The 23371-nt window shown below is 43.1% G+C and overlaps 1 protein-coding gene across 1 annotated transcript in view; it reads right to left on the bottom strand.

Moving 5' to 3' along the window:
* Positions 1–21405, bottom strand: part of LOC136875981 (lipase 1) — a 188080-nt gene extending 166675 nt beyond the window's left edge. The window contains exon 1 of the mRNA XM_067149597.2: positions 21346–21405. The gene's annotated coding sequence lies outside the window, so the exon portion shown is untranslated. The remainder of the gene's footprint in view (positions 1–21345) is intronic.
* Positions 21406–23371: the final 1966 nt, after the last annotated feature.

Raw genomic sequence — 23371 nt, 5'->3', positions numbered from 1 at the left:
CTGAAAAAGAAAATTCCAAATTCACTCCCGGTCTAAATGCAGTTCCTGGAAAACAGCCTAAATTCGCTTGTGTCTTTACTCGTTTCCTTTTTTTATTCAAATCCTAGCCAAATTAATTTATTTACATAATTATTTCTGTAATGTGTTCCTTGGTTCAATACCCTCAGACATTTTTTTATTTTTGAAAAATGTCTACACCGAATGTTTATAAGGGCTTAAGGGAAACTCAGTATTGACTTACATTAGTGCTCGTAGTGGGGCTTAAGTGAAACAGTGAATTGACTCACACTAGCGCTCGTAGTGGTAAAAGAAAGCAAACTGATAATCTAATCACGGCCTACTTGATGCGTCGCTATAGCTACGGCGCAGCGAGGGATCCAGTCGACCGTGATCTAATCAACCGTATAATGATGATTGAGAAAAGGATTGCAATTTTTAGGAACAAATAAAGAATATATTCTCATACTATATTATATTTTATTTACTTTAAATTCGTAGCTCACATCACTAGGATTTTTTCAACATTGAATTGCTTGCTTGAAGGGCTAGAACTGTGGATTTCTTTTTTTAGTATTCCGTCCACACGCATTGCAGTAGTTTAACTCTATTAAATGTCATGAGCAACCCAGACCAGAAAGCTGTAATTCCTTAAAAAGTAGTACCATACCCGATCATGGCTACGTTCCATGTGTCTTTTATTATACGTTTCGTTGCGTTTTTCCTCAACTTTCTTATCCTGGAAGTAGCCCCTTTTGAAAAGGCACTCTTCAAATTTATGTATTACATGTTGGATGTTGACAGAGTTTCGGGAATTTAAAAACAATTTTTGCCATGACTTCTGAAACAACCCTCGTATCACAACAGCAATACATATTCAGCATTGTTAAGAGCCATACCATGTGTTACAGGAAACGAAATGCTGACACAAGAGCAAGGTCTCACGACGGGCAACAGACGGAATTGCCTTCCACTGAGACACTACTTACGCATTTAATACTTACAAATTGTAATATTGTAACTAAGAAGCGACATGTGATACGGGGAACTTATACAAGGTCCCTCATATAAACTAAGACCGAACGCACAGTGTTTGTACTCTGCGCTACGTCAGCTGCCTCACCCGAACTTATGTCGCGCGCGGCCGCCCCGCTTTAGGCTACGGCCACACTTGCGTGTTTTCCCGCAGCGGGACTGCGTGTTTTTCACGCAGCTGGACGACCTGCGAGAGGGGTGGCCACACTTGCGGTTTGTTCACGCTGGATTTTTGGGTGTTTTTCACCAACTTGACGACAACACGTGGCCACACTTGCGTGTTTGTACGGCGTGATTATATTAGTATGTTGTATATTGTGATGCCGGCCCCGTGGTGTAGGAGTAGCGTGCCTGCCTCTTACCTGGAGGCCCCGGGTTCGATTCCCGGCCAGGCTCCAATGTGGGTGGGGGCGGTAGAATAACACCCACGGTATCCCCTGCCTGCCGTAAGATGCGACTAAAAGGGGACCCAGAGGGTTTAAACTCCGGAGCGTGGGTTGGTGACCACGGGGCCCTTAACTGAGTCCTGGCATTGCTTCCACCTACTTGTGGCAGGCTCCTGACTTTCATCTATCCTATTCGACCTCTCTTCGTCAACTCTTGTTCTTTTTCGACCCCGACGCTATTAGGTGTGCGAGGGCTAGGGAGTCTTTCATTTTCACGTCCTTCGTGGCCCTTGTCTTCCTTTGGCCGATATCTTCATTTTTCGAAGTGTTCGATCCCTTCTATTTTTCCCTCTGATTATTGTTATATGGAGGATGGTTGCCTAGTTGCACTTCCTCTTAAAATAATAATCATCACCACCACAATCCCGGCCAGGTCAGGGATTTTCACCTGGACCTGAGGGCTGGTTCGAGGTCTAGTCAGCCTACGTGATTAGAATTGAGGAGCTATCTGACGGTGAGATAGCGGCCCCGGTCTAGAAAGCGCAGAATAACGGCCGAGAGGAGTCGTCGTACTGACCACACGACACCTCGTAATTTGCAGGCCTTCGGGCTGAGCAGCGGTCGCTTGGTAGGCTAAGGCACTTCAAGGGCTCTAGTGCAATGGGGTTTTGTTTTGGTTGTATATTGTGAGTAGCAAAACATCACCATTGCTCTTCATATAGAAGGCATTCCATTTTTAAATAATAATTCCGTTGTTGTGTTATGTGCTTGGTTGTTCTTCGCCGTCGTCAGCGTCAAAGAAAACATTGGATCCATCCTGTATTAAGTGACAGGTCATCAAATGGACAATTTGTGCTCCTATACACTATAAACTAAAAGACAACCAAGATAATTTTTTTTGAGTATTACAGAATGTCCGTGACCTTATTTGAACTGCTTTTCTGTATGTTGAAAAATGCTATCAGTGAAAGAAACACAAGGCTGCGGGAATGTATTCCTGAGGAAGAAAACCTCGCATTGACATTAAGGTGTCGTTATCAGTTCACCGTCTAACATTCTCCTTGCTGAGCGAGAGAGCGTGAAACACGCAAAGAAAATGGACCCCGGCCCATTCTCGAGCGGGCAACCTTGAAGACTCGCCTTGTCTCTTGTCCCGCTGCGTCTTTTTCCCGCAAGTGTGGCCAGTCCCATTAAAGTCAGGCCCGGTTTCATCAACACATGTTAGTACTTAACAAGGTGTTAAATCATTTTAACATACCATTTAAGAAAATTTGCGTTTCATCAACAAATGTTAACATTAACAAATGTTAAACAGCGTATTAAAGTTAACATCAGCCATTTCCAATGTTAAATGGCTAACATTAGCATTTAGCAACCTGTCCCAAAATGGCTGCTGTGAATCGCGCTTTCGAGGCGGAATTGCTCTATTTAGATCTTTTACAAAACAATCCTGATCGAAGAAGAGTTCAGCGACGTAATGACTTTGAAAATTTGACGGATCCGAAATTTCTTCATAGATACAGGTTATTGAAAACAGTCGTTGCTAAGGTTGTTGACGAAATTCAAGTGAGGTTAGAATATCCTACGAAGAGAAACATACCTCTTTCTCCAATGTTGCAGGTACTGATAATATTACGAGTTTTTGCTACTGGTTATTTTCACATAATGGTTGGAGACTATGCTGGAATTTCTAAAGCCACTGCTAGTAGAGTTGTTTGTCGAGTGTCTGCAGCAATAGCAACCATGAGAAGGAGGTATGTAACATTCCCTTCAGTAGAAGAGCGTCAGCAAATTATCCGCGACTTCTATGAAATAAGCCGTTTTCCTGGTGTTTGTTCTACGTGCAATAGATTGCACACATGTAAGAATCCAATCACCTGGAGGCAATTGGGCCGAAATATATCGTAATCAAAAAGGATATTTCTCTGTTAATGTTAATGTTCAGGTGATTCGTGAGCCTAACCTCCAAATCAGGGATATACTTGCTAGGTGGTCTGGTTCTGCACACGACAATACAATATTTATAACTCCCATATCGGAGCATAGTTTGAAGTGGGACAATTAACGAAGTGATTTTGTTAGGTAACAGCGGATACCCGCTAAAAAAAGTATCTGTTAACCCCATTGAAACCCTCGCGGACCTTACACGCGCCTCGTCCTTTTCTTTTATCGTCAAGCCATCTGTGCGCTTGCACTCAATAACTTATATATATTTAATAACTAATTCAATTAACAACTCTTTTTCGAAGGAGGAAAAATTAGAACTACGATTCCGTTTCACTTCACGCGCCATATTTTACAGCTGTGCTCAAACAAAAGCGCATCGGAGCGCGCTGTAAAACAGCATGTTCGTACCACTGCCTCCTTGATTCGCACCAGTTCGCAATATTGGGAGAGTTAACAGTCGATTAGTTAACATTTCACAAGAAAAGTTTGATGAAACGCAAGAAACCTAACAAGATGTTAAATTTCTAACTCCGTATTAACTAACTACTTGTTAGTATATATTTAACATGTGTTGATGAAACCGGGCCTCAGTGTTGTGCATTTTTAGCTCGTGTTTTCCCGCAGTCACGCTGCGGGAAAAAACGCAAGTGTGGCCGTACACTTAAGCGTGTATACAATCTTATATGAAATCTTCCCTTATAAAAGATGCCGGAAGTGTCGTCCTTCCTGGGTTATACAGGCATTGTATCTGGTAACCACATTCTGGCTGACACGAGTGAGTTCTGCCACTGTGATATTTCTGATTTCATTCGTAATATTTTCTTTCAGTTCCTCCAATGTGTTATGATTTGTTCGACACAATTTTTTTCTTTCAGTTTACCCTACAATTAAAAATCACACACTGTTAGATCTGGAGAACGAGGGGGAAATAGACCAGCACTGATCACTCAGTCTGCAAACACTTCCGAGATTGTAAGAAGGGAATCTTCTGCTGTATGAGCGGGGGCTGAATCTTGTTGAAACCACCCTCGCGACTTTTCTTCTTCCGTTAACTGTTGGAAGAATGGCGTCAAAATTACATCTTGGTACCTCTCTGCATTTATTGTCGTCTCGAAAAGAATAGACCCAATTATTCGTCTTGCACACCAAACACCAATTTTCCTATCAATGAAGGACTTCATAAACACCAATAGCGAGAGTTATTACTGTTCACACGACCATTGAGATGAATCCGGAACTTTTACAGTTGAAAATACGGTGTTGCAGTGCTAACTATCTCACCATGTTAACAGCTGGTATTCAGTCTGGCGACTCATGCTTGCCAGGTAGTATACGTGTAGGCTGCTTGCAAGGTCAAGAACTATGCTCGTGCCCCCCCTGCTCCAGCTGCCGTAGCCCAGAGTACAAACACAGTGCGTTGGGTTTGGGTTTATAAGACAGAACCCGTACTTGTAACTTTGCCACTTTACAAAGAATGCGAGCCAAGAAAGCTGCCATTTTATTCACAATTGCCAAATCCATCAAGTTATTCCTGATGAGGGACATCAGGCCGTAATCTCCTTACAATATTTCTCACTTTCAGCACCTAAATGGTACTGATTTTACCCATTTGAATAAGGGAGGGCTCGTGAGCTGGGGAAGTTAGATACTCTGCCACGGAAATCATTGGCCTAACCATAATAATATTTTTACTTTCACATGTTTAGTCCTCAAACTGAAGGCTGGTTGGATCCTCAACAGCTCTCCCCTCAGCTGTCATAGATTGCCTAGGCATCACTGAAGAGGCGTACTGGGGAAATGAGGAGTGAGGTAGTTTCCCATTGCTCTCCTCACCGAGCCAGAATTTGCTATTACATATCAGTCTGCCAAGCCCATTGAAATGCATGCATTAACCCACCCTATTAGCAACATTTTCACACCATTCATAGCAGGGAATGGTTGCATATGGAATGGCATTACTAGCATCGCTCATACCTCAGTCACTTTCATGTTGTCAAAGCCAAGGATAGAAGTGAGACAGGTCAATGAAAGTGAAAAAATTGCTCTAGCCAATACCAGAAGACATAGTGCACTGTAAACACTAAGTCTTGCCAGGAAAGGCATACTTCCATATATATAACTTAAATTACCTTCCATACAAACACTTTGGGGCACATCTTTACACCCAGCAACTTGTTTTGCAACATCTTTGGAGGAAATATTGCTGGATAGAGAAAAAAGGGGGCGATCAAAAAGTCATGTTTTATAAACTTGGCTACTGGAATGACGTGCGACCTTTATTGTTGTTCTTCTTCTCTTCATTCCCTTTTAATACTAAGTGTCGCATCCTTTAACGAATTGTTGAGCGTTGAGTTTATGATGTCGAGGAAGTTACAGTAAAAGAGGGTACGAGAGATAAAATATGGTATCCAGGTATTAATCTCTCCACACCCTCAGCCTTAGTTCTTGGCTTTCTTGACAGCACTGCTGTCCCTTACATCAGATAGCTCCTCAACTGATCTAACCAGGCTAAAATACTGAAGAAAGTTGGGAATCAAACCTGTGACCCTAGGTAAGGGGAAGTCACCTAGGAATTCGAAGTACTAATGTTTTTTATTCCTACGGTCCGCGAATGCTTAACGGTGGAAATATTCACTGCGGCAAACATACATTTTTAACAATCGCCTTAACAGTTCTTTACACTCGTATTGTAAGATAAAATGTTACGTAGAAACCTCTTCACCCTGAATTCTTTGTCAGCTTGAAGTAAATGAATAAATTAATATTCTTACCGATTGTCTGGCTACCACCAAAGTAACATTGCACGTCGACATTTTCGATATGATGGACGATGTTTGCGGGAGAAAACAACTACCTCTCCTGCAAAGATGCGTGTCTCCAGTGCGGAGACGTTGCGTTAATCTGATTGACGTAGAACCTGGATTTTTAGGCAGTGATATTTTATAATGAAAACTTACTGAAGTGGGTGGTACGTACTGCGTTCCCTGCACAGGTGGTACTCAGAATTACAGACGTATAGTTGCATTGAAAATCCACAGCCTGTTTCCAGTCATTCGACCGGGTCAGGAATGTAATGAATGAATCCCCCCTCCAGCGGCGAGGATAGGAATTGTGCCGGCTGCCAAAGCCTGTCGAACTCCTCCGGGGCAATGATTAATAAATGACAAATGAAATGAAATGATATTGGAGTGTTGCTGGAATGAAAGATGACAGGGAAAACTGGAGTACCCGGAGAGAAATCTGCCCCGCCTCCGCTTTGTCCAGCACAAATATTACATGGATTGACCGAGATTTGAACCACGGAACCCAGTGGTAAGAGACTGGCGCGTTACCGCCTGAGCCACGGAGGCTCTTTTATATTTGCATTAATACTAGAAAATTAAGAATAGTAAAGTAAGTTGGTAGCCTATTATTATGAAGAAAGGAAGTGATTTAAGTAAATATTTTAGGAGAAATCATCATCATTAGTCATTGTGCTCATTGCTGAGCGTCGAGACCTCATAACTCTCTCATGTCTGCGTGCAGCCTTGACGAGATACTTCCATCCAGAGCGGTTTTCAGCTTTCCTTAGCATGATCTGAAGAGGCAGGCCAGTGATCTGCTTCACCTGATCTACCCATCTACTTGCTGTTCTTCCCTGTTGCCTACTGCCTCCAACTTTGCCTTGAAAATGGTATTTTCCAAGTTCTCCCCTTCTCTTCTGAAAATATGGCCAAGCAACTGGAGGCAACACTCACTCACACGGGAAGATGGACGTTTCTTGATGCTCACTTCGTTCAGAATGGAAACATTGTTTCTTCTTTCCATCCAGGGTACACGCAGCATTCTCCGCCAACACCACATCTCAAAGGCATCGATTCGACGTTTGTCTCTAGTATTTACGGTCTAGGTCTCACAGCCGTACAAAAAGACTGAGAACACTAGTGATTCTACCAAGCGCATCTTCGTAGTTTTCGATATTGTCCGGTTCTCCCAGATCTTTGTGAGTTTAACCATTGCAGCACGACCTACAACAACACGTCTTTTGATCTCTAATTCACAGCTTCCCATGTCAGTGAAGACTGACCCAAGGTACACAATTTCCTTTACTATTTCCAGACTCTTTAGGCATCCTGCAAGTTGGATATGACTTTTCCGAACAACTACCATTATTTCGCTCTTTTCCATGTTTATCTCTAGACCTTAGTGGAGGCTAACATTCTTTACTCTTGTAAACAGGTCAGCTATGAGGGAAGCGTCATCTACTAATCGCAGGTTGCTAATTTTTCCAGTAGCGGCTTGGGAACTAAGAGGTGAGAGGGTAAAAAAAAAATGGACAACAAAAAGACTGCCCAAGGGATATAGTCGGATGAGGGGGGGGGTAGTGGTCAGAAATGAAAAAAGTGCTATAAAATGGTAAGTTTTTTATGCTGTCTGAGTGAATTTCAATAGAGACGTAAAGGGTGACAGTCTACCAACTTATGTGCGATAATAAGAGTACTATACAGTAGAACTTCTACTTCAAATGCTTTCATTCCCCACCGAAAGGGCGGGGCGGGCCCCCTAGATCGTAACTCGGTTTCTCGGGCCAGGAGTAGTGAAGAGAACAATGTGATGCTTGTAGATGTAGGAGATGGGTAAGCGAAGTGAATATTACGGAGCAGCCAGCCACTTGGCTTGGGGAAGTGACTTTAGGTGGAGGTTTGCATCGGAGTGTCGAAAAGGAAGTTGCGTGGAAAGGTAAGGTGGTGAAGTGTTGAAGCGATATGGTTATAAGGTGGTGGAGATAAGCAAGGTTAGGCGAGGGTGGAATGGAGAGATTAGCAGAGGAATGAGGTGGACGGACATGGAAAGAACGCTGAAAGCGGGGATGATCAGGCCAGGTATGGTGGCGAGATGTGGAGGGGGGGGGGGGGCGGCTAAGGCGGGGAGGTGAGCGAGTGGGTTCGACGGTATGATGACGGCCGTAGAGAAGTGCACCGTTGTAGATCAGGTGAGCCACGGCTGCTGCGATGCGAAGCTGAAGTCTGATTAAGTACGTCGGACCGGTGGAGTTGTGGATACGGAACGCCCTCTTGACGGGTATGGCTTGAAGGTGGAGTTGTTCTTGAATGTCGGTTGCCGGGATGAATGGGCTTACGCCGCGGACGATTCAGCTGAAGACTTCGTTTGTGGCTGATGTTGCTGACGGTGGTGAAAGTTGATGAGCGGCTGCTACTGGTACGACGGACGGTGGTGGTGACGTAGTGGTTGGCAAGGCAGATGTAGACAGCGTAGAAGAGCGGGCGAAGTAGCGGGGAGGAATATGTATTAATCGAGGGGAATCAACTGGAACTAGCAGGGTAAGCGAGGTGGATAGAATCGGCGACGGATGGGACGACGTAACAGTTGTGATGGAAAGGGAGGAGAAGGTGTGAGCAGGGGTCGCAAAGGCAGTGGTGATGCTGGTGGTCGTCATAGTGGTTGATCGTAGGGAGGCTGACATCCAACGAGGGAGTCGGCCTATATGCTTGATTCAGGTCGGCGGGCCCTGGTATTAGAGGTGGGGAGCCACCCACCCGTACAAAAGTATTAGGCTTCGGCCACAGTGCAGGCGGCGAGCGGAGCGTTGCGTTGTGTGGCGGCAAAGATGAGACTCAAACCTGGGTTAGCAAATGCATGTGGCCATAGTGCCAGCGGCGCGTCATTTTGGAGGGGAAGTTGGCTCAAGGACAACGCTGCATGCCGCTAGCCGCTCGCTCCTGTTTGAGATTTCAGCTGCGCCGCTCGCAATGACTGTTAGTGAATTAATAAGGGAGGAGATGAAAGTGCTAATTTCTGAAGTTTAAACCTGAACTTTCCTATGGAACGACAGAGAGAAGAATTTCGAAAACCTATTAGTGACAAGGGAAGCCTGGAAAGAGATTGAAACGATCTTAAATATACGAGATAAATTCCGTTAAAAATCAAACACGGTTATGGACATAACAATATGTATTTAATGCAACATTATTATTATTATTATTATTATTATTATTATTATTATTATTATTATTATTATTATTATTATTATCATTATTATTTTACGCCCTATTATTATTGTTTAATTAATATTATTATCCTTTGTCATATATTGCCGATATGAAAACTTGTGTTCGTCATTACATCTGACTTTTATGGGTCTCTGGAAGTTGGTGACTTGCTTCTGCAGTCGCGCCTTAAGTTTTAGAAAGAAGTCAAAAGTTTGAATGGACATAGAAGTTTATTTGAAACATCTTAGCAGGAAATCAATTCAGTTCTCCATATAAGTGATGAAATTCCCCATGCATTTCACGTAATTTATTTACTGGATGATCACGAAATTCTCTCCTAGTCCTACGTCGAATTCTTCAGTTTAGATAAAACAGAGACAAACGAGAAAATTGAAACTGCCATCATCTAATCACTACGTTCAGGGGAGACGCCGCGCCGCTGACTGACTTGCTAGATGTCCACACAGCCGCTCTCTCCTCCCCACTCTTCAACTTTCCGATAGCGGCAACGCTCCGCTCGCCGCCTGCACTGTGGTCGTAGCCTTAGGAGATGCTGCTGCGAATATCGAGGATGACCGCTTTAGCGAGGTCGATGTGCAGTAGAACTTTCATCAAAGGAAAAATAGTTATGCATATATTGCAATTAAATAAGAGGACGGCTTGAGTATACAATTAAAAATGTCATTTAGTATTTGAATACACACTAACAGAGTAACAGACACTAGATAGAACTGAACAGACACATTGGATGAGTGAGACTGCCACACTGTCGAACGTGCTCGACAAGCGGGTAACCTTGGAAAAAATATACCCCTGCTGCCCTTCGTCACAGAACATGCTACACATTGCTCCGCGGGTCTCCACTACTTGATGTGGCGCTGCACAATTCGGTTAGCCGCGACGAACGACATTTTGATCGCATTTCCGCAAAGTATTTTTCTTAAGAATGTAATAAATTAAAGGAGAGAGTTAGCTGAAAAGACAACAGGGTTTATAAAAATTGTTTTTAAAATAATTCCCAGTTTCATGCGGATAAAATGGAATAAAAATTTATTTTTCTCCACAAAGTTGGGGGGGGGGGGAGGGTGACTGCCCCCCTCACCCCCCTAATCGCCGATACTGACTTTTTCTACCGTCATTCGACATTCCACCATTCCAGCCATCGAGAGCTCTCTTGACAAACAGGACAAATAGTAAGGAAAAAATACAGTAATGAATGGTCTTGATCTGTCAAATATAATACTGGTAATCAATGAAATGTCAAAGGCGAGTGTATCAAATAGAACTGCCCTGCGATTATAATAAACTTGTATGATCTTTCTTAACCCATGTATATTTGAATTTCAGGCACATTTGACAGATTGTCAGTGGAATAACCAACTATCATTTATGAGAAGGAAATTATAATGTCTGATGACAACTACCTGGATAAAATTATGACGTGCTAAATTAGAATGTAGGAGACCAGAGGGAGGATGCCGTGATTGACCATATGAACCAGATGCAGTAATTAAGATAAGCGGAGATTTCCTTGCTTTATTTTTTTATTTTCATTTCTTCTTGTATTATATTTGGGTAGAAATGTACCTCTTTCGTGATGTTAGATTTGGTTTCTTTATTATTACTGTAAAATAGTAAACGTAGGCTAACCTATACTTGAAGGAATTCACATATTTGGGAGTTACCTAGGAATGTTTGCAGGATAGGAATCTGGATTATGTATCATTTTGCCCAATCTTTCCATTCCCCACAAGGCACCTGTTCAGCATAACAGGTGAGGCTGACTGGGCGAGGTAGTGGTCTTCCTCCGCAGTTACATCCCCCCGACCAACCCAGGACACTGCCCTTGAGGCGGAAGAGGTGGGATCCCTCATTCATTCCGAGGGAAAAACCAACCCTGTACGGTAAATGGATTGGGAAAGGAAAATAAATGTTAGATATTGTCGAGAATGACGAAAAAAAGTTACGATGATAGTGAAAACGAGTTTGAAATGAATGAATCTGCGGACACTGTTCAGTTCCAGTGAAAGAGACAAGGGAAAACAATTATTAATGTTTTCCTTCCATGATTGTTCAGTAACTTTGTCAATATTTCTAATATACTTTCCAGCTACTTAACTCATTTAAGCCGTCACTAAACAGTTCAGAAAACCCAGGTTAGACGTGCAAAAGTGTGAATAAAACTTGGTACTAAAATGGTTAAGTAAGCTTCATGCTTGATTACAGCTGTGGAGGTCAGGTCACGGATTGATCAGTCAAGGAGGGAGCGAGAGTTGGCCTGGCGGTTAGAGTCGCGTAGCTAACAGCTTGCATTCGGGAAATAGTCCGTTTGAACCCCACTGAGGCAGCCCTAAGGATGGTTTTTCGTAGTTCCCCTTTTTCACACCAGGCAAATGCTGGGCTGTACCTTAATTAAGACCACGGCCTCTTCCTTTCAGCTCCTAGCCCTTTCATATCCCATCGTCGCCATATGTATCTGTGTCGGCGCGACGTAAAGCAAATTGTAAAACAATAAAAATATATAAGCAAGGATTGCATTCAAGATAATATTTACAATAATCTGTAACAGGGACATGAATATTAAACTCGTATCCGTTTACTTCGGTATTATGTATTCTCTGTCTGTCCAGCTCCATGGCTAAATGGTTAGCGTGCTGGCCTTTGGTCACAGGGGTCCCGGGTTCGATTTCCGGCAGGGTCGGGAATTTTAACCATCATTGGTTAATTTCTCTGGCACGGGGGCTGGGTGTATGTGTTGTCTTCATCATCATTTCATCCTCATCACGAAGGCGCAGGTCGCCTACAGAGTCACATTAAAAGACCTGCACCTGGCGAGCCGAACCCGTCCTGGGATCTCCCGGCACTAAAAGCCATAAGCCATTTCATTTTCATTTCATTTTACTCTCTGTCTTACTTTATGGTGCTGAGGCCTGAACCCTAACAGAGGACACCAGCAAGAAACTTCAATCCTTTGAGATGTGGTACTACAGACACATGCTCGGAATATCATGGGTTGATAGAATACGTGACACTGAGGTACTCCAACACCTGAACAAAGAACTAGAGGAAATGTACAACTCAAAACTAGTAACTATAATATTTTGGCCACATCATTCGAAAGTATAAGTACAGACTCCTCTAGCTTAGTTTACAAAGTAGACATTCTTGGCTACGGAATCTCCCCACTCTTTCTCCCACACGTTCTGGACTTGCTGAGAACAAGAACCAGACAGCCTTGGCGATAGCCGACACCAGAGAAGAATATGGTACAACAACAATAAGAAGACGCACAGAACTCTCTAAATCAAGGAGAAACGATGAAATAGTGCGGAAGAGGCGATTGGTATTTTTAGCACATTTATACAGAATGGATGACAACAGGTTAACCAAACAGATCTTTAAATGTCTTTGGAACAAGCAGTCAAGAAAAACCTGGATTCATAAAGTCAAGAAAGATTTGGAAAGAAACCATGTAAGAGAGAGATTTTTTGAAACAAAGTGTTAAAAATGGAAAGATTCCAAGGTCGGGAGGGAACAGAAACAGGCTCAAAATGGTCCGAGAGAGGAGAAAGAGACATAGTGAGCAGATGATGGAGTACTGGAGAGGGAAGAAGGAACAACAAATGATGAAGCATTGAAATTGCCACTTGGTTCCTAAAAAGATCCTAACGGAGAAAGAAATAATAATAATAATAATAATAATAATAATAATAATAATAATAATAATAATAATAATAATAACCTCGAAACACAACACTGCAACTCAGTAGCCAAGCCGGAATGCCTATACATGAGTGAATGTCTAGTACTTACTTACAAGTTGAATAAATTAGAAGTATTGGAAAAAAATTGTACGGAAAATACTCGGCCTTCTAAGAACTACAGACCAAGATCGATAGCTGCAGTCGCTTAAGTGCGGCCAATATCCAGCATTCAGGAGATAGTAGGTTCGAACCCCACTATCGGCAGCCCTGAAAATGGTTTTCCATGGTTTCCCATTTTCACACTAGGCCGCTTCTTCCCACTCCCAGCCCTTCCCTGTCCCATCGTCGCCATAAGACCTATCTGTGTCGGTGCGACGTAAAGCAACTAACAGACAGACAGACAGACAGACAGACAGACAGACAGACAGACAGACAGACAGACAGACAGACAGACAGACAGACAGACAGACAGACAGACAGACAGACAGAGAAGAACTACATAACTCTGGAAATCAAGAATTAATGAGGAAATATACTGGAACATAGAAAACATAAGAGATACAATGCGGAAGAGGTGATTGATATTTTTTGGATACTTATACAGAATGGATGACAACAGGTTAACAAAACAGATCTTAAAATATCTTTGAGCAAGAAGTCAACGAACCTGGATTCATGAAGTCAAGAAAGATTTGGAAATAAACGACATAAGGAAAGAAGAAGCAACAGAGAGAGAGAGAGAGAGAGAGAGATTTTTGGAAAGAAAGTATTAGAAATGGAAGGATTCCAAAGTTGCGAGGGATTTATAATTTTTACTATTGGTTTTGCGTCGCACCGGCACAGGTAGGTCTTATGGCAACGATGGCATAGGAAAGGACTAGGAGTGGGAAGGAAGCGACCGTGGCCTTAATTAATGTACAGCCCCAGCATTTGCCTGGTGTGAAAATGGAAAACCACGGAAAACCATCTTCAGGGCTGCCAACAGTGGTGCTCGAACCCACTATCTCCCGGATGCAAGCTCACAACTGCGCGCCCCTGACCGCACGGCCAACTCACCCGGTTCTTTGGAACAAGAAGTCAGCAAAAACCTAGATTCATGAAGTAGAGAAAGATTTGGAAAGAAACATCATAAGGGAAGAAGAAGGAACAGAGAGGGAGAGAGAGAGAGAGAGAGAGAGAGAGAGAGAGGAGAGATTTTTAGAAAGAAAGTGTTAAAAATAGAAGGATCCAAGGTCGCGAGGGAGAGATAACAGGTCTGAAAAGAGGAAAAGGAGGCATAGTGAGCAGATGAATGATGAAGCATTGAAATTGTCTCGTAATCTCTAAAAGACCCTAACGGAGAAATAATAATAATAATAATAATAATAATAATAATAATAATAATAATAATAATAATAATAATAACCATACTTTCTTTGTTATTTGCTTTACGTCGCACCGACACAGGCAGGTCTTATGGTGACGATGGAATGTGAAGGAAGTGGCCATGGCCTTCATTAAGGTACAGCCCCAGCATTTGCATGGTGTGAAATTGGGAGACTCGGGAAACCATTTTCAGGGCTGCCGACAGGGGGGTTCGAACCCACTATCTCTCGGATGCAAGCTAACAACCATACGAAGAAGGAGTTGAAAAAGAAGAAGTATATTAAACAAATGTATATTAAAAGCTGAGGCGAAAAATATTTTATTTTGAGACACTGGGACGAGGTATACAAAGTTTGACCTTTTAATTATTTCTTTTATGTACGGTCTCCAGAGACACCTGATGCAGGTCCTTCGATCTGACGCCTGTGAGAATAGGGATCTACCTATAATGAAATCTATTGTTGAAGACACACCAATTCCCTGATCCAGAGGAATTAACAAATTAAGATTCTAATCAACGACCTGGCCGGGAGTTGTACCCCTGGTCCCTTGGACCAAAGACCAGCACCATAAACATTTAGCCATGGATCCGGCAGTTTGACACAGATTCCTCCGTACAAGAGTTCATTCAGTTTTTGTGTCCGAGAGTGTACCTAGATTTACGTAAGTACTTTCCACCTTACTGATTAATGCGCTTTTGCTTCGTCATTGCGCCTGGAAAACCGCTATAATGTGATAACATTGTTGGAGAAATACTGACCCGCAGCACATATCTTTATGAAGAGCAAGAATTATTATTTCACAATATTCACACAATATTAAGCATTAGATGACAGAACTTTGAACACCTCTGTAGTGTAGTGTTTAGTGTGACTAGCTGCTACCCCCGGAGGCTCGGGTTCGATTCCCGGCTCTGCAACGAAATTTGAAAAGTGTTACGAGGACTGGAACGGGGTCCACTCAGCCTCAAGAGCTCAACTGAGTAGAGGGGCTTCTATTTCCACTTCAGCCAACCTCGAAGTGGTTTTTCCGTGTTTCCACGCTTCTCCTCCAGGAAAATGACGGAATGGTACCAAACTTAAGGCGACAGCCGCTTCGTCCTTCCTTAATCTCTTTCTTGTCTATTCCTTCTGATCCTTCCGTCTGCCCCACACGATCGCTGTTCAGCATAGCAGGTGAAGCTGCCTGAGCGAGGTACTGGTCTTCTTCCCCAGTTGTACCCCCGGGCCCAAAGTCTCACGCTCCAACACACTGCCCATGAGGCGGTAGAGGTGCGATCATTCGCTGAGTCTGAGTGGAAAACTAACCCTGTACGGCAAACGGATTAAGGAAAAAGTCCTCATCTAGGCTAATAATCGAATTAGCCCTAACATCCTGCTAAGAATTCATGATCTGGCTTGGAATCGAACCCGGAACCTCACGGTAGGAGACAGGCTCACTATCCCTAATCCAAACGGCCTAAATAGACATTTAATTTAATTCTGAACAATTTGACGTGACAAGGGTCTTCTGATTGCTAGACATTGGACGTCACACTAATTTAGGCTGTATTTCGACGAGAGTACGATAGGAAAAGTTAAGACCGGATGGGAAGCGGCCGTAAAGTATAACCCCAGCATTTTTCTGACGTCAAATTGGGAAACCATAGAAATCCATTTTCAGGGCTGCCGATGGTGGAATTCGTACCCATAATCTCCCGAATGCTAGTTCACAGCTACACCACTACCACACAGCCAACTCGCTCGATGCATAAGTAAGTCCGTCAACCTAACTAGACGTAAGAGAAAGTCCTCCGGCCTAATTTTTTTACAAGTTGCTTTACGTCGCACCGAAACAGATAGGCCCTATGGCGACGTTGGGACAGGAAAGGGAGTGGGAAGGAAGCGTCCGTGGCCTTAATTAAGGTACATTTTCCTGGTTTGAAAATGGAAAACCATGGAAAACCATCTTCAGGGTTGCCGACAGTGGGGTTCGACCCCACTATCTCCCGAATTGAGGTGATGCAGGTAATATTAAATTAGGCAATGAAGTCTTAAAGGAAGTAGAAGAATATTGTTACTTCGGTAGTAAAATAACTAACGATGGCAGAAGTAAGGAGGACACAAAATGCAGACTAGCACCAGCAACGAATATCTTTCCTAAGAAAATAAATTTGCTCACTTCGAACATTGATATACGAATTTGAAATACGTTTTTGAAGACATTTGTCTGGAGCGTGGCGTTGTATGGAAGTGAAAATGGACGATAACTAGCTCAGAAAGAAACAGAATGGAAGCTTTTGAAAAGTGGTGTTACAGATGGTTACTGTACGTGGGATAGTAGACCGAATCAATAATTGCTGTTTGAGTCATCATTCCGTAGACTGGCCGGATGCAGCCGTCTATGCCACCCTATCCTGTGCTAATATTTTCACTTCTACGTAACTAGTACATCCTATTCCGACTCGTTGCCTGAACGGTCAGCGTACTGGCCTTCGGTTCAGAGGGTCCCGGGTTCGATTCCCGGCCGGGTCGGGGATTTAACCTTAATTGGTTAACTCCAATGGCACGGGGGCTGGGTGTATGTGTTATCTTCATCATTTCATCCTCATCACGACGCGAGGTCGCCTGCGGGAGTCAAAAGGAAAGACCTGCACCTGGCGAGCCGAACACGTCCTGGGATATCCCGGCACTAAAAGCCATACGACATTTCATTTTTCAGTACATCGTACATCTACTGTAATCTATCATATTCATACCTTGCTCTATCTCTACCGTTCTTACCACCCACACTTCAATCAAAAACCAACTGAACAAGTCTTGGGTGTCGTAAGATGTGTCCTATCTCTTCTTCTCGTCACATTTAGCCAAATCGATTTCCTCTCTCTAATTACAATTAGTGTCAATTCATTCGTAATTCGATTTACCGCTCTCACTTTCAGCATTCTTCTGTAACACCACATTTCAAAAGCTTCTATTATCCTTCTTTGTGAGCTCGTTATTGTCGCGGTTTCACTTCTATACAATGCCCCGTTCTAGACGAAAGCCTTCAAAAACATCTTTCGATACTGCATGGAACAGGCGAAAGGAGAACTATTTGAGGAAATTTGACCAGAGGAAGAGGTACGATGATAGGACATATCTTTGAGCACCCAGAACTTGTTCAGTAAGTTTTTGAGGGAAATGTAGGCGTTAAACGACAGGGGTAGACCAAGGTATGAATATAACAAACAGATTAGAGTAGATGTAAGGTGTACGTAGAAATGAAAATGTTACCACATAATAGGGTGCCATGGACAGCTGCATCAAACCAGTCTGTGGACTGATGACCCAAACAACGTCCAAATAAATAAATAAATAAATAAATAAATAAATAAATAAATAAATAAATAAAATTTCATGATTGCAATCTTCGTCCGCCTCTGTGGTGTAGTGGTTAGTGTGATTCGCTGCCACCCCTGGAGGCCCGGGTTCGATTCCCAGCTCTGCCACGAAATTTGAAAAGTGGTACGAGGGCTGGAACTGGGTCCACTCAGCCTCGTGAGGTCAACTGTGTAGAGGTGGGTTCGAATCCCACCTCAGCCATCCTGGAAGTGTTTTCCCGTGGTTTCCCACTTCTCCTCCAGGCAAATGCCGGGATGCTACCTAAATGAAGGCCACGGCTGCTTCATTCCCTCTTCCTTGTCAATCCCTTCCAATACTTCCATCCTCCACAAGGCCCCTGTTCAGCACAGCGGCTGAGGCCACCTGGGCGAGGTACTGGTACTACTCCCCAGTTGTATCCCACGACCAGAAGTCCGACGCTCCAGGACACGGCCCTCGAGGCGGTGGAGGTTGGATCACTCACTGAGTCGAAGGAAAAAACCAACCCTGGAGGGTAAACAGATTGAGAAAGAAAGAAAGAATAAATAAAGAAAGAAATAAGATACATAAATTTCATGATTGTAATCTTCCCCAAAATGACCCTAAAATTTGGGCTGAATTGTTTAGGCCTAGCGAAGAAAGGTCTAGGGGCTGCCTGGCCGAGGCGGTAAAGGCGTGCTCGGTTCGCCCGGAAGGACGTGGGTTCGAATCCCCGTGAGGAAGTCGTAAAATTTAAGAAACGACATTTCCACTTCCGGAGGTGCATATGGCCCTCAGGTTCACTCAGCCTACACCAGAAATGAGTACCAGGTTAATTCCTGGGGGCAAAGGCGGCCGGACGTAGAGCTAACTACTCTACCCCATCACGTGCCGCGGTTAACAATGGTGGAAGCCTTTACCCTCCACTCCTCCAAGGGCATTCATGGCCTTTACGGAGGTGACTTTGTCTTTGAAGAAAGGTCTGATACTACCTAATTTATAACACTAGTAACACTCTTTGAAACCATACATACACAAACGCGCAGTTCCATTTCTGAGTTATTTGGTCAGTTTCTGTTTATGGTACGTATAGGAACTCATTCGTATAGGGGTAGTGTGCCTGTCTCTTACCCGATACCAGGCGAGTTAGCCGTGCGGTTAGGGGCGCGCAGCTGTGAGCTTGCATCCTGGAGATAGTGGGTTCGAGCCCCACTGTCGGCAGTCCCGAAGATGGTTTTCCGTTGTTTCCTATTTTCACACCAGGGAAATGCTGGGGCTGTACTTTAATTAAGGCAACGGCCGCTTCCTTCCCACTCCCAGGCCATTCCTATATTATCGTCGCCATGAGACCTATCTGTGTCGGTGCGACGTAAAGCAAATTATAAAAGGAAATCTTATCCGGAAGCCCCGGGTTCAATTCCTGGGCAGGTCGGGGATTTTTACCTGTATCTGAGGGATGGTTCGAGGTCCACTCAGCCTACATGATTAGAATTGAGGAGCTATCTGACGGTGAGGTAGTGGCCCCGGTCTAGAAAGCCAAGAATAACGGCCGAGAGGATTCGTCGTGCTGCCACACGACACCTCGTAATCTGCCGGCTTTCGGGGTGAACAGCGCTCGCTTGGTAGGCGAAGGCCCTTCAGTGACGTGCGTTTTTTATATGAACTCATTTATGGCCCCCCGACTTCGTGAAATCTACAACCGAGTCAGCTTACACCAGAGCAAGGCCGCCGTACCGGAATGAAATATATTCAATAATACCAAGATTGATGGATAGATATAAGATGCTTTCTTATAAGTTTCTATTTAAACGCTTTAAGGTTTTCATGACCTTCAAATACTTTTCAGATACCTTCCTATCTGATGACTGCATTAATTACTTTTCTTTCTCCATATTTTGCCTGACATATGTTGCCACACCAAGAACATAATGAAAGGTAGCACCCAGTAAGTCATATTCAGGTACTTTTTTCTCTAGAACTAAATTGAGATTCGTTTGCTGCGTGGGTTTCCTGCATTGCAACTGAATCAGTTTTGTTGACAGCGCATGCAGCACTTGATATTATGCTCTAACAATATCTTCAATATTCAACTGACAAACTTTTACACATTGTCCTAGCTTTCTAGAGGTATATTTTCAGATAGTCTTCAGAGGGCCATCTCTGGCGATCCAACAGAGTTCATCTTTATGACGGATGGATCAATAGGCTACATTCGTGGACTAGATATTAGTTTGTAACTTAAGATATTTGTAAATATTAATTTTAGCGATGCAGCCATACGCTAAATAAATAAATAAATAAATAAATAAATAAATAAACTCATTTTTTCAACTATACTGTATATGAAAAAATAACGCATACATGCATAATCAATAGATCGTTATGCCTTTCAGCGTCCAGTCTGCAAGCCTCTGTGGATTTACTAAACGTCGCCACAATCCCCCGTGTTTGCAACTAGTGCTAGACCTAATTTAATTCTATACCTCTTATCTTTAAATAATTAGAAACTGAGTCTAACCATCGTCATCTTTGTCTCTCTCTCTACTTCTCTTACCCTCCACAACAGTGTCCATTATTCTCCTAGGTAACCTATCCTCCTCCATTCGCCTCACATGACTCCTCCGCCGAAGCCGATTTATGCTTCATCCATGATTTCATTATTAAGTTATCCTTTATTTCCTCATTTTGAGTGCCCTGCTGCCATTGTTCCCACCTGTGGTACCAGCATTCATTCTCGCTACTTTCAAGTCTGTTACTTCTAACTTATGAATAAGATATCCTGAGTCTACTCAGCTTTCACTCCCATAAAGCAAAAGTTGGTCTTAAAACAGACCGATATAAAGGTAGTTTCGTCCCGGAACTGACTTCCTTCTTACAGAATACTTTTTGATCTGAACTGCGAGCTCACTGCATTAGCTTTACAACACTTTGATTCACTATCACTATACCATCATCCTGGGAGAACACACATCCTAAATACTTGAAATTATCTACCTGTTTCAGTTTCGTATGTCCAATATGACATTCAGTTCTCTTGGATTTCTTACCTACTGACATCAATTTAGTCTTCGAAAGGCTAATTTTCATACCATACTCATTGCACCTATTTACAAGTTCCAAGATATTTTACTGCAGGCTTTCGGTACAACCTGCCATTAAGACCAAGTCATCAGCAAAAGTCAGACTGCTTACTACTCGTACATTTCAATCTAACTGGATCTCTCCCTGCCAATTTATACCTTTCACCAGATGATCCATGTAAACTATGAACAACAAAGGTGTCTAACCCATGTACGTATCCTGAACGAAGAACTCATTCTACCATCAATTCCTACTAGAGCAGCGTAAATATTGGGGTAGACACAGTATGAAAATAAAATTTATCACAACGATCGATGCTGTCAAATGAAAACCATTTGTAATACTAAGTTTGAACATTTTAGACCATTATCTGTTAAATAAGAAAGTTATAATATTTATTTTTATTCATCTTGTCTTTGGTTTGAAGACGTTATGGAAGCACTGTTTCCTATTTCTTGGAAATAAATCACTTTGGAAATAAGCGCGTCAGTATCAAGTCAATAATTGTGCAAAACCCTACCTGTTACTGAAGATCCTGGAGTGGTGTTTATCCGGCCGGCGAGGGACAATAACTGGTTGTTCTCCGATCTGCCATGTATTTCTGCGAGCTTATAGTTCGTCGCCAAGGTCATTAGCTACAGACTGCAACATGTGAGATAACTCTGGGATTCGTCAGAAACTACAAGCGTTCTTTAAGACATTTTAAATATGCAATTAGTCCTGATTTTCTGTGTTCTGTAACGTGGTGGGGGAAGGTAAAGTTCAAGTACAGATCAGTGAGTAAGACCTACAGACACAGATGTAAGGTTAAATGAGTGCTGGACTGTGCGAGCCATGGACTGCTCTAGCCTCCGAGCGATAATACACACGTAGGAGAAACACACACAACTCATTATGGCAAGCTGTTGTTTCGTGTAAGGGACTTTGATATTTTGATCAACAACTTAAGGTGAATGAAGTTTGTCTGATTCAGCACTAGTGTGCGTATTTGTAATTAATTGTAAACAACAGGGCCTGGATTTTGATGACATGCCATATTTTAATTAATGCCTCATAGACATAGCACTGGGGCCGATGACCTTAGATGTTAGGCCTGTATAAACAACAAGCATCATCACAGACACAACTATCTTATTTACAAACCGTGCTCATGGCCCGCAGATTGCAGAAATGCAAATTAATGAACTCATTTTTCGCCATTTTCGTATTTTATTTTTGTAATTTTCTCTCGTTTTGCTTCATTATTTTGTCATTTGTAATTGTTTGTTTTTCTTGTTGGAGAGTTTTAAGCATGTATGCACCTTTTTCGTCTTCATATAACAAGTTTCTCCATCTACGTACTCGAAAGTTACATGAACGTTCATTTTAGGAAGTTTCGAGTACGATTTCCTTTATAGAGAGATTTTTATCCTTTTCAGATCACCGGGCGTGTTGGCCATGCGGTTTGGGGCGCACAGCTCTGAGCCGAGCTCCGACACACATAGGTCTTATGGCGACGATAGTATAGGAAAGGGTTAGGAGTGGAAAGGAAGCGGCCGTGGCCTTAATTAAGGTACAGTCTCAGCATTTGCCTTGTTTGAGCATGGAAAACCATGTTAATGGCTGTCGACGGTAGGATTCGAACCCACTATTTCCCGATGCAAGCTCATAGCTGCGCGAATTATTATTATTATTATTATTATTATTATTATTATTATTATTATTATTCATCATCATCATCATCTGTTTACCCTCCAGGTTCGGTTTTTCCCTCGGACTTAGCGAGGGATCCCACCTCTACCGCCTCAAGGGCAGTGTCCTGGAGCTTCAGACTCTTGGTCGGGGGATACAGCTGGGGAGTATGACCAGTACCTCGCCCAGGCGGCCTCACCTGCTATGCTGAACAGGGGCCTTGTGGAGGGATGGGAAGATTGGAAGGGATAGGCAAGGAAGAGGGAAGGAAGCGGCCGTGGCCTTCAGTTAGGTACCATCCCGGCATCCGCCTGGAGGAGAAGTGGGAAACCACGGAAAACCACTTCCAGGATGGCTGAGGTGGGAATCGAACCCACCTCTACTCAGTTGACCTCCCGAGGCTGAGTGGACCCCGTTCCAGCCCTCGTACCACTTTTCAAATTTCGTGGCAGAGCCGGGAATCGAACCCGGGCCTCTGGGGGTGGCAGCTAATCACGCTAACCACTACACCACAGAGGCGGACAGACTATTATTATTATTATTATTATTATTATTATTATTATTATTATTATTATTATTATTATTATTTACTCTTTTACCGTCGCATTAACACATCCATGTATTCGGCGACGGAGGGATGGGAAAGGGATGAAATTAGGAGAGTAGTGGACGTGGCCTTAATTAAGATACAGTCTCATCATTTGCCTGATGTGAAAATGGGAAACCATGAAAAACCATCTTAAGGGCTGCCGACGGCAAGATTCGAACCCACTATCTGCCGAATAGAAGGTCACAGCTGCGCGAAATTATTATTATTATTAATCCTGTTTCCCGGATCCTTGGATAAATGGTCAGTGCTGAGGCCTTCGGTTTAG

This window comes from Anabrus simplex, chromosome 6, assembly GCF_040414725.1.
Source record: "Anabrus simplex isolate iqAnaSimp1 chromosome 6, ASM4041472v1, whole genome shotgun sequence".
Taxonomy (NCBI): Eukaryota; Metazoa; Arthropoda; class Insecta; order Orthoptera; family Tettigoniidae; genus Anabrus; species Anabrus simplex.
Note: the sequence above shows the minus strand (reverse complement) of the source record. Positions and strands in the feature narration are given on the sequence as shown.